This window comes from Belonocnema kinseyi, chromosome 2 (genome assembly GCF_010883055.1).
Source record: "Belonocnema kinseyi isolate 2016_QV_RU_SX_M_011 chromosome 2, B_treatae_v1, whole genome shotgun sequence".
NCBI classification, from domain to species: Eukaryota; Metazoa; Arthropoda; class Insecta; order Hymenoptera; family Cynipidae; genus Belonocnema; species Belonocnema kinseyi.
The window spans coordinates 159018341-159030853 of record NC_046658.1 but is presented as its reverse complement, the minus strand read 5'-3'; positions in this window follow the sequence as shown (position 1 = coordinate 159030853).

Genomic DNA, 12513 nt, shown 5'->3' with positions numbered 1-12513 from the left:
TACTCTACTCTTCTCTGCTATCTATGCAGTCAGACGCCTAAAATTATTCATTTATTTCACTTTTATTGAGATCATTGTTGGGAGGAACCCAATTGTTGGAAATTTTAAATTATACAACTTTTTGACGGCCTGCTGCCTCACCACCAAAACACTTTCAAACAAAAAGATGACATTAATTTTTTTTTCAGTTGTGTGGACTAAAGTCTTTTCAAATAAAATAACAAATATTCAAGCAAACAGATAAATTTTAAAAAAGTAGTTTAATTTTTAAGTGAGTAGTTTAATTTTCAACAAGAAAAATTTTTTAATCTAGAAGATTAATTTTCAAAATAAAATGATCAATTTTCAATTAAATAATGAATCTTTAGACAAATAAATATTTTATGAAGTAGTTTAGCTTTTAACAAAGTAGATTAATTTTCAACCGAAACACATAAATAGTGAACAAAATTGTAAATTTATTAATTAAAATAGATAAATTTTAACAAAATTTAGTTTCAACTAAAATGATACATCTTTACTCAAATAAATGAATCTTTTACAGAATAGTTTAATTTTCAACTAAGTAGTTTCATTTTCTACAAAACAGACAAATTTTTAGTAAGAAATGAAATAATTCAATTTTAAAGAAAATTAATAATAATAAAGAAAAAAATAGCAACAAAATAGTTTATTTTCGATAAATAAATGTTAATTTTAATCAAGAAGAATAATTTTATACCAAAAATAATGCATTTTTATCAATAAAATAAATTTTCAGTCAGAAATGTAATAGTTAATATTTTTCAAAAATTAACTTTCAAAGAATTAAAAAAAAACAGATAAATCAGAAATAATAATAATTTTCTATACGAAAGGATACATTTTAATAAAGAAGATAAATTTTCAACTAAAAAATATCAATTTTCAAGTAGAAATAGAATATACACCTTTTACAAAGTCTAGTTAAACTTTTAACTAAATAGATTAATATTCTATTAAAAAAGATAAATTTTCAAATATAAAAAATAAATTTTTCACAAGAAAGAGAATCTGTGCGTTTTTAATTCAAACATTAATTTTTTAACCGAAAAGAAACAAATTTCCAAACAAAGAGATGATTTTTCAACTAAAAAAATAGTTGAATTCAGAATAATTTTCAACCCGAAGATATGAAATTAAATCCATAAATGGATTTTTAGGTTGAAAAAGATCAATTTTCCACCAGAAATAGAATAGTTAATTTTTCAATTGAAAAACTAATTAAACAAAAGAAAAACAATTTTTAAACATAGAGATAAATTTTTAACTAAAATGATGCAACAAATGAATATTTTTACAAAGTAGTTAAAATTTCAATCAAGTAGTCTACTTTTCAACAAAAAATAAATTAATTTCAATTAAGATGGTTAATTTTCTACCAATTAAGGTATTATTTCCAACTAAAAAAGATCAATTTTGAACCATATAAAGAAGAGTTCAATTTTCAAGAAAAAAGATTGTGAATTTGCGACCAAAGAAATGAATTTAAACAAACAAAAAAACATTTAAACTTTCAACCAACTAGTTTAATTTTCTACCAACAAATTTTTATTTTTACCAAGAAAAATAATTTTCTACCCGGAAAGAAGAATATAAATCGAAAAGATGAATTTAAATCTAAAAGATGAATTTACATCTAAAAAATATTAATTTTTAACCTGAAATAGAAAAGTTAATTTTTCTTTTGGAAAGTTAATTTAAAAAAACACGTTTCAAATAAAATAACGAATCTTCAAGTAAAACAATCAATTTTTCAAAAAGTAGTTTAACTTTTAACTGAGTAGTTTAAATTTAAAAAAAAATTATCTAGAATGATTTTTAAAAAATAAGCATTTTATCTTTTAAACATGTAGCTTAATTTTCAACCAAAAAATACAAATTTTATCAAGCATAAGAATTATCAACTAAAAAAGATAAATTTTCAACCAGAAATGGAATACTAACTTATTCAATTAAAAAAAAGAAATTTCAAAATAAAAAAAAGAGATGAATTTTCAGCTAAAATAATGAATCTTCTCCTAACAAATAAATCTTTTACAAAGTAGTAGAAATTTCGTTCAAGTAGTGAAATTTAAACAAATATAAAATTAATTGTAATCAAGAAGATTAATTTTCTACCAAAAATATTATTTTTTCAGTAAGACGACTAGTTTTATCAGAAAAAAGATAAAAAGATAAATTTTTAAACAAAAATGAAACAGTTTAATTTCCACAATAAAGCAACTAACACAAAAAATAGTTCAATTTACAACCAAAGAAACAAATCTTCAAATAAAACGATAAATCTTTGAATAAATAATTAAATTTTAAAAAGAAAGCATTTTATCTTTCAATGAAGCGGTTTAATTTTGAAACAACCAATATACATTTTCATCAAACAGATTAATTATCAACTGAGAAAGATAAATTTTCAACCAGAAATGAAATACTTAATTTTTCAGTTCAAAAAATGAAATTTAAAAAAAAAAATAAAACGAAGAGATGAATTTTCAGCTAAAAAATTAATCCTCATCCAAAATAATTTATCTTTTGCAAGGTAGTTGAACTTTGAATTAATTAGTTTGATTTTCAAAAAAAATAAATAAATGTAATTAAGAAGATTAATTTTCTTCGAAAAAAGATAATAAATTGCACATGAAAAAGATAAATTTTTAACCAGAAATGGAATAGTTAAATTTTCAACAAAAAAATCAACTGTTTAAAAAAAAAGTTCATTTTAAAAAAGGAAGCATTTTATCTTTCAATCAAAAGTTTAATTTTTAACAAATCAATATCCATTTTTATCCAGCAGATGAATTATCAACTAAAAGAGATAAGTTTTCAACCAGAAATGGAATTCTTCATTTTTCAGTTTAAAAAATTAAATTTCAAAATAAAAAAAATAAAATAAAACAAAGGGATGAATTTAGAACAAAAATAATAAATTCTCACCCAAACAAGTGAATCTTTTACGAAGTAGTAGAACTTTCTACTAAATAGTTTAATTTTCTAAAATAAAAAAAAATGTAATGAAGAAGATTAATTTTACACCTAAAGAGATGAATTATAATCACGAAGAAAAATTTTCAATAAAAAATAAAAGAATTTCATTCAAGAAGAATTTTTTAACTAAAAAGAGACATTTCAACCAGAAGTGGAATATTTCAATGTTCAAGAAAAAATTTTTGACAAAATAGTTCAATCTTTAAGAAAAATGATGAATCGTCGAGGAAAAAAGTAAATTTAGGAAAAAAAAACGAATTTTAACTTTGAACCAAGTAGTTTAATTTTTGACCAAAAAAGTATAAATTCTAATCAAGAATAAAAATTTTCAACCCTAAGAGATGAATTTGAATCTAGAACATGAATTTTAAGCTAAAAAATATCAATTTTCGATCAGAAATGGAATAGTTAATTTTACAATTAAAAAATTAATTAAACAGAAAAAAATGCTTGAACAGACAGATAAATTTTTAACAAAAATAATGCATCTTCAACGAAACAAATAAATCATTTTACAAAGTAGTTGAACTTTTAACCCTGTGGTCTAATTTTCAACAAAAATAAAGAAATTTCAATCAAGAAGATTAATTTTCTACCAAAAAAGCTAAATTTCCAACTGAAAAAGACAAATTTTTAACCAGAAATAGAAGAGTTGCTTTTTCCGTTTGAAAATTGAAAAAAGATTCTTAATCTAGAGGATGAATTTTAAATAAAAAGATAAATTTTTATGTAAATAATGAATCTTTACGCACACAAATAAGTCTTTAAAAAAGTAGTTGGACTTTTAACAAAGTAGTTTAATTTTCAATGAAAAAATATGAATTGTGATACCAAAAATGCATTTTCGATCAAGTGCATAAATTTTAAAATAAATAATGATGAAACCAGTAGTTTTATTTTATACCGAAAAAGATAAATATTTAATAAGAAATGGATTAATTCCATTTTCTAGAAAAAAAAAATAATAATAAAATAGTTTTTAGCATAAAAGTTTAATTTTCGATAAAAAATGTGCATGTTATTCAGGAATATGAATTTTCCACTGAAAAAGATAAAATTTTAGTCCAAAATGGAATATTTCATTTTACTGATAGAAAATTAATTTTAAAACGAAACCAAAAACCATTTTTAGAGGAATAAATTTTTCTCGAAAGTGATAAATCTTCACCCAAGCAAATGAATCTTTTACAATGCAGATGAACCTTCTACCAAGTAGTTTAATTTTCAACAAACAAGTAAATGAATTTCAATCAAAAAGATTAATATTCTACCAAAAAAGATAAATATCCACCTAGAAAGGGTAAAATTTTAACCCGAAATAGAATAGCTCAATTTCCAAGAAAAAAATTGCAAAAAAATAATTATATCTGCAACAAAATAAATAAAATCCTAACTAAAAAGATGAATTTTAATCAAGAAGATGAATTTTCATCTGAAATAAAGAAATTTTAAACCAGCAATGAAATAGTTAATTTTACAGTTTAAAAATTAATTTTTAAGTAAACCAAAATTTTTTTAACAAAGAAATAAGTTTAAAAATAATTGAATCAAACAGATTGATTTTCTACCGAAAAAGGATACATTTTCAACAAAGAAATATAAATTTTGAACTAGAATTGGAATCACTCGATTTTTAAGAGAAGAAATAACTAGTTTTCAAAGATATAGTTTAATTTTTAACTAAAGAGATGAATCTTCAACCAGAACGATAAATATTCGACCAAAGAAATAAATTTAATAAACAGATGTATTAACTTTCAAACAATTAGTTTCATTTTCTACCAAAAAATATAAATTTAAATCAAAAATATGAATTTTAAAGCAGAAATGGAATATAATTTTTTTTCGATGCAAAAATCAATTTTCAAAAAATAACCTAAATTATGAATCTTAACATAAACAAATTAATCTCTTACAATGTGCTCAGTTGAACTATTAACTAACTAGTTTAATTTTCTTTAAAAAAAAAGATACATTCCTTAACAAAAACTATAATTTTTTAACCAGAAATAGAATATTTCAATGAATTAGATGAATTTAGGAAAAATATCTTTTTACTTTAAAAAATTTAGTTTAATTTTCAACCAACAAATATTAATTCAAATAAAGTAGAAGAATTTTTTACCGAAAAAGATTAATTTTAATCAAGAAGATGAATTTTTAACGAAGAAGATCAATTTTCAACCAGAAATGTAAGAAAAAAAGGATTAAAGCTTTAAAACAAGTAGTTTAATTTCCAACCAGAAAATATGAATATTATCCAAGAAGAATAATTTTCTACCCGAAAAGCTGAATTTTAATAAAAAAGATGAATTTTCAACTAAAACAGATCGATTTTTAAACCAGATATCTAACAGTAAATTTTTCTTTTCGAAAATTAATTTTTTCAAAGTTTTAGCAGAAAATTTTTTCCCTGAAATGATCAATTTTCAGCCGAACAAATGAGCCTTTTACAAAGTAGTTAAAAACTTTGAACCTAGTAGTACAATTTTCAACCAAAGAGATGAATCTTCAACTAAAATAACAAATTTCTACCCAAGAAATGAATGTAAAAAAAGCTTTTGAACTTTCAAACAAGTAGTTTAATTTTCTACAAAAAAAATATATAAATTTAAATCAAACAGATGAATTTTCGATCAAGTAGATAAATTTTCTACAACCAAAAAAAAAACATTGTTAAGTATATAACAGAAATTTTAAACCAGAAATAGGATAGGTAACATTTGCGTTAAACATTAATTTTTTAACAAAAAGGAAACGAATTGTGAAATAAAGATTAGAATTTCCAAATAATATTATGAATCTTTGCGTACATCTTTTACACTGTACGGAGTTGAATTTTCATTTAATTAGTTTAATTTTCAACAAAAAAATATTACTTCTAATCAAGAAGAAGAATTTTCTACAAAAAAAATCAATTTTAATCAAGAAGATGAATTTTCAACTAGAAATGGATTTTTTTTATTACAAAAATTAATTTTTAAACAAGGAAGAAGGCATTACTTAAAAAGAGATGAATTTTCAACTAAAGTCATAAATCTCTACACAAACAAATTTATCTTTGACAAAGTAGTTCAACATTCAACTAAGTAGGTAGTTTAATTTTCAAACAAAAATAAAAAAAAAACATTTTTAAAGAAACAGAAAACTTTTAACTAAAATGGTGAATCTTCACCCAAAGAAAAGATTATTTACAAAGTAGTTACTAGAAATGGAATAGTTCAATTTGAAAAAAATAAATAAATTTAAAAATAATTTTTAAGAAAATGATTCTGTTCTCAACCAAAGAGATGATATCAAGTAAAGTTATGAATCTTCCACCAAAGAAATGAATTTAAAAAAAATGCATTTTAACCATAAACGAAGTGCTATAGCTTAATTTATAACAAAAAAATATGGATTTTTATCAAGGAGAAGAATTTTATAACCAAAACTGATGAATTTTAATCAAGAAAATGAATTTTAAACTGAAAAAGACAAATTTTCAAACAGAAATGGAAAAGTTAATTTTTCAGTTCAAAAATTAACTTTAAAACAGAAAAAAAAGCATTTTTAAAGAACGAGATGGATTTTCAACTAAAATGACGAATCTTCACCCAAAAAATTATTCTTTTACAAAGTAGTTGAACTTTCTGCCAAGTAGTTCATTTGCAAACAAACAGTTGAATCTTCAACCAAAATGATAAATTCTTTGACTGAAGAAATGAGTTTAAAAAAAGCAAAGTAGTTGCATTTACAATCAAATATTTAATTTAATTTTTAATAATAAAAAAACATATTTAGATAAATAAATAAACTTTAACTAAAATTCTGAATCTTCGCCCAAAAAAAAAAGAATATTTTTAATGTAGTTAAACTTTCAACCAAGTAGGCAGTTTAATTTTCAACCAAAACACATGAATTTTAATTAAAATATTAATTTTTTACCAAAGCAAGATAAATATCTAGACAAAAAAGATACGTTTTTAACTAGAAATAAAATAATTTAATTTTTAAGAGAAACATAATTTTTAAGAAAAAAGAAATACTTTAATTTTTAACTGAAAAAATCATTTGGTATTAAAAATATGAAATGTAATAGCTGCATTTGAAATACAGCATAAATTAATTTTATTCGAAAAGATTAACATTTATTAAGAGAGGGAATTTACTACAAAAAAGCTTAATTTTAATCAAGAAGATGAATGTTCAACTAAAAATGATACATTTTCAACCAGAAATGGAATATTTCATTTTTTGGTTAAATAATTAAAAAAGGAATTAAAACAAAGAGAAGAATTTTTAAATAAAATGATTAATCTTCACCCATTGAAACAAACATTTTACAAAGTATTTGAACTTTCAAACAAATAGCTTAATTTCCATCGAAACAAAATTAATTAAGAAAATTAATATTCTGCCAAAAAAGATAAATTTCCAACTAGAAAACGCCAATTTTTAAAGAGAAATAGAACAGTTGCATTTTCAAGAAAAAACAAAATTATTTTCAACAAAATAGTTACATTTTTAACAAAATAAATGAAGTTTATTCGAAAAGATTAACATTAATCAAGAGAGGAACTTTAGTACAAAAAAGCTGAATTTTAATCAAGAAGATGAATTTTCAACTAAACATTATACATTTTCAACCAAAATTGAATTATTTTATTTTTTAGTTAAATAATTAATTTTTAAAAAATTAAAGAAAGAAACGATCTTTTAAGTAAAATAATGAATCTTCAAACATAAAAAACGAATCTTTTCAACAAAAAGATGAATTTTCTATTAAAAATAGATAAATTTTCAACAAAAAATAATGAATTTGCACAAAAAAAAGAATCTTTTACAAAATTGTTGAGATTTTAGCTAACCAGTTTAATTTCAAACAACAACAAAAATAAATTTTAGTCAAGAGGATTATTTTCTATCAAAATAGATAAATTTTTGACTATAAATGGATTGGCTTAATTTTCAATAAAGAAAATAATCTTTAAGAAAAAAAAAACTATTTTCAACAATGTGGTCCCTCAACTAAAATGTAAATCTTGGAACAAAGAAATAAATTTAAAAATAAAAACATTTTAACTTTTAACCAGTTGGTTTAATTTTCAAGCGAAAAATATTCATTTTGATCAAATGACTCATTTTGGACTGAAAGAAATAAATTTTAATAAAAAGATTATTTTCAACTAAAAAACGTGTCAATCAGAAATGCAATAATTAATTTTTCAGGTCAGAAATTAGTTAAAAAAATTTTTAACATAGAGATGAACTTTTAACTAAAAATGATGATTCAAACAAAGAAATTTTTTATAAAGTAGTTGAACTTTCAACCAATTAGTTTAATTTTCAACCAAGAAAGATTAATTTTAATCAAGAAGATTAATTTTCTACCGAACAAAATGATAAATGTTTAACGAAACAAATGAATTTTTAACAAAGTGCTATAACTTGAACCTAGCCAACCAAAAATTAAAAATATTTCACTAAAAATTATTTTTTAACACAATAGGAAGATTTTAAACGAAATCAGTCTTGATTTTAAAACAAAATATTTATTTTTCTAAATAAGAAAGATCAATTGTCTGCCTGAGAAAAAGAATTTTTAGTAAAATACATAAATTTTCAATCGAAACCTAGACAAAAGAACCTATATGGCTTAATGAAAAGGTTTATTAAATTTTTGAAATTGAATTTAAAAAAAAAAACTAAAAAAATACAAATTGTACACGAAACTTGCACAAGAGGGCTTAGAAATATTTATGATATTTAAAAACAGAGTTTAAAAATAAATACCAAATAAGACCAGTTTGGGAAAAATACAATTATTTTGGGCATTATTTTGCGTATTTTTTAAAATTTATGTTAGTTACTATAAAATCAGTTTTAAATATTTAAATTTTTACAAAGCAGTTGAACTTTAACCGAGTAGTTTAGCTTTGAAAAAATACGTTACTATAAGAAAGTTAAATTTTTTGTACTTTAACTAAATATAGAATAATAAATCGATTTTCATTAAAAAAAAATTAATTTCCTAAAATAAAAAAATGAATTTTGAACAAAATAGTGTAGTTTTTAACCAAATAAATTAATTTTTGATTAATATTATGAATCTTCGACCAAACAAATGATTTTTAGAAAAGCATTCCAACTTTTAAAACATCGTTTCATTTTGAAGGAAAAAAGATTAATTATAACCAAGAAAATTAATTTTATGCAAAACAGATGCATTTTTAACCAAAAATTTTGACCAAAAATTAAAACTTTAACCAATAATTATTTTTTGACAAGATAGAAATATTTTCAACCAAAGATTATAATTTTCAACTAAAAAGGCTGAGTTTTGTTTCTAAAAACACAAATTTTGAACAAATTACATAACTTTTTAACCAAAAAATGAATTTTCAACAACTGAATTATTTCCTTCAAAATTCGGCAATTCTGTCAACATTAATCCTTTTCTTTTGAAAGTTCTTTTCTTTCGGTGGAAAATCAATTCTTTTGATTGAAAGTTTTATCGAAAATATCTGTTTTTGGCTTTGTTTCAGATTTAAATATTTCCTGAAAACTTGTCTTTTTCTGGTTTTTTATTTACTTTTTTCTGGATTTACAATTTATATTTCTTCAATTTTGCACATTTGGAATTGAAATTTCTTGACTTTCAATATATATATATATGTGTGTGTGTGTGTGTGTGTGTGTGTGTGTATGAATGTGGGTGGATGCATGTATGTATATATTTTAACGACTGTCGGAAATGACGTAGTTGTCAATTGACCCCTAAATTCTCTTTAGTTCTCTGTAATAGTTTCGTGGTGTCTCTTGAAGAGGCCTGTCGTACGTATACTCGGTTGGGGAAAAAGCCAAATAAAAATTTTCGATTTTGTATAAATGCACTTTCTTAAAATTGTGCTTCGATATGCAGTTACTAGGAAATACAGAAACGTACTCAAATATAAGTAATTCATAGGAATTCACTATAATTTTACGATAAAAAAAAAGAAATTTTAAACCTACAAACTAAAAATAATGCCGAGATTTTGAACCGGGGGGGGGGGGGGGGGGGGGGGGGGGGGGTAACTCTCTTTTTATTGTAAATTCAAAGATGTAGGCCTAAAATAAACACACAAAAAAGATATATCACAACGCTGCTGAAGGCTGCTGACCTTCTCAGCATGAAAAAAAACACAAAACCCAAGACGACTCTCTCGGTTCCAGTTCTACTATCCCCCTCTCCCAACCCTCCCTTATTAACTGAAGTTTTTGGTGGGACTGACGTTAGAACTACAATCTCCACCATATGACGATTTGATACTTAACTTTGACATGATTACGACTCAGAAAATAAACTTATTGCATAAAGGTGTTAGTTGGGCGTATAATCTAAAGAATGAATAATACAAACTACAAAATAGCCTCGGAAAGGACTGGAACTTTTAATGATAAAAGGCATGCACACGGAAAATCTAAAGGTCATGTTTCAGGCGACGAATGGTGACTGGGTGTTTGGAATGCTAGGGGAGTAAATGATCTAAAGATAAAAGAGTTGCGTGAAACTATGGACGTGAAGAAATTAGACATTTTATGTGTGTCTGAAACAAAGAAAAAGAGATGCGAAACCAAAGACATCAAAAACGGCGTGTTAAAAGGCGGATTTGAAATATGGTCAGGAGTAGACTGTGAATCACATGGTAAACAAGGAGTAGGTCTGATTTTGAATGAAAGAGCAAAGCAGCATCTCAGAGACCATGGTTTCGTGTCTCCCAGACTGCTGTGGGCTAGAATGAAAGTAGGAATCAGAAGACTATTTATTATAGCATGCTACGCGTTGATTGATAGTGATCCTAGAGAAGTAAAAGACGCCTTCTGGAACACTTTAAATGACACAATAAACATTTGCGAACATGGGGAAAGAATAATTCTACTAGGAAACATGAACGGTTGGGTGGGCATCCAAAATCAGGACACAGAAAGAGTATTAGGTAATTTTGGGGATCCAAGAAGAAACTATAACGGAGATAAATTAGTTGGTCTATGCTTCGAAAGGGGTCTGTTTATTACAAATACTTGGTTTAGGCATAAAATGATCCACATGTACTCCTGGTCTAAAGGAAATAGCCGCAGTATAATTGACTTTGTTGCTGCGGATGAAAGACTAAGAGAGTTAGTCAAAGATACAAGAGTCATGAGGGGTCCTGAATGCAATACTGATCATTACCTTGTGATCTCAAAAATTAACTTAGGTCGGGGATGGAGAAAAAAGAGAACCAAAAAAACAAAACAAACGCGAATCAAAATTGAGAACCTACAGAAACCGGATGTGCGATTAGATTTCCAAAATAAGATAATTGAAAGCATAGATAGGGCAACATGGGAGGACCGTATAAAAAACTAAGATATAGAGGGCGCCTGGACAACGTTACGGGATATCCTTGTTAGATGTACGATCGAAGTGTGTGGTACCGCAGTTGTAGGAAGAATGTCTGGTGATGCGCGGTGAAATGATGAAATCCAGGCTACCCAAAAAGAAAAAAGAGAAGTTTACAAGAGAACTTTGAACATTGCAGGTTCTAGCAATGAAGAAAGAAGTAGGGGTAGAAATGATTATAGACGCGAAAACAGGATACTTAAACGATTAGTTAAAGAAAGTAAAGATACAATTAGAGCAGAAGAAGAGATAAAAATACAAAACGACTTTGAAGGAAGCAGGAAACTACTTTATAAAAAAATGAAAGGAAACAAAATTACAGAAATTGTCAACATTATAAATAGTAGGGGGGAAATGGTATATAATGCAGACGGAATACTAGAGGCTTTCAGAGCCTATTTCAGAACACAATTCGGAGATGAAGCTAAAGGACGCCACAACTCCGATGTAGAACGCGATTCATTAGAAAACTTAATTGAGAAAGTCTGTTACTCTGAGGTTAGGGATATAATCATGAAGTTAAAAAACGGTAAGGTTGCCAAGCTAGATAGTATTAGCGCTGAAATGCATAAACACGGTGGCGAGTACATACCACATAGAGTGTGCTAATTGATAAATTTATGTTTCGAGATGGGAGACGTCCCAGACGATTGGAAAAAAGCGATTATCGTACCAATATACAAGAGAAAGGGAGATAAAAGCGAGTGCAATAATTACAGAGGGATTAGCTTATTAAGCACCGTAAGTAAAATATATTCAAAAATACTTATTCGTAGGGTAATGAAAATAACAGAAGCAAAGATTTGGGAAGTCCAAAGTGGGTTTATGCCAGGAAGGTCATGTACGGATCAAATATTCAGCTTAAGGCAAATAACAGAAAAAATTTTGAGAGTAGGAAAAAAATTTTTCTGTGCATTTGTTGACCTTGAAAAAGCTTTTGACAAGGTAGATAGAAGTAAGCTTTGGGAAGTCCTGAAAGAGTATGGAGTCAATGGATGGAACCTACAAGCTATAAAAACAATATATATAGGTAGCAAAGCGAGTGTAAGAGTGAATGGGAAACTGAGTGACTGTTTCGATATTATTCAAGGAGTTAGACAAGG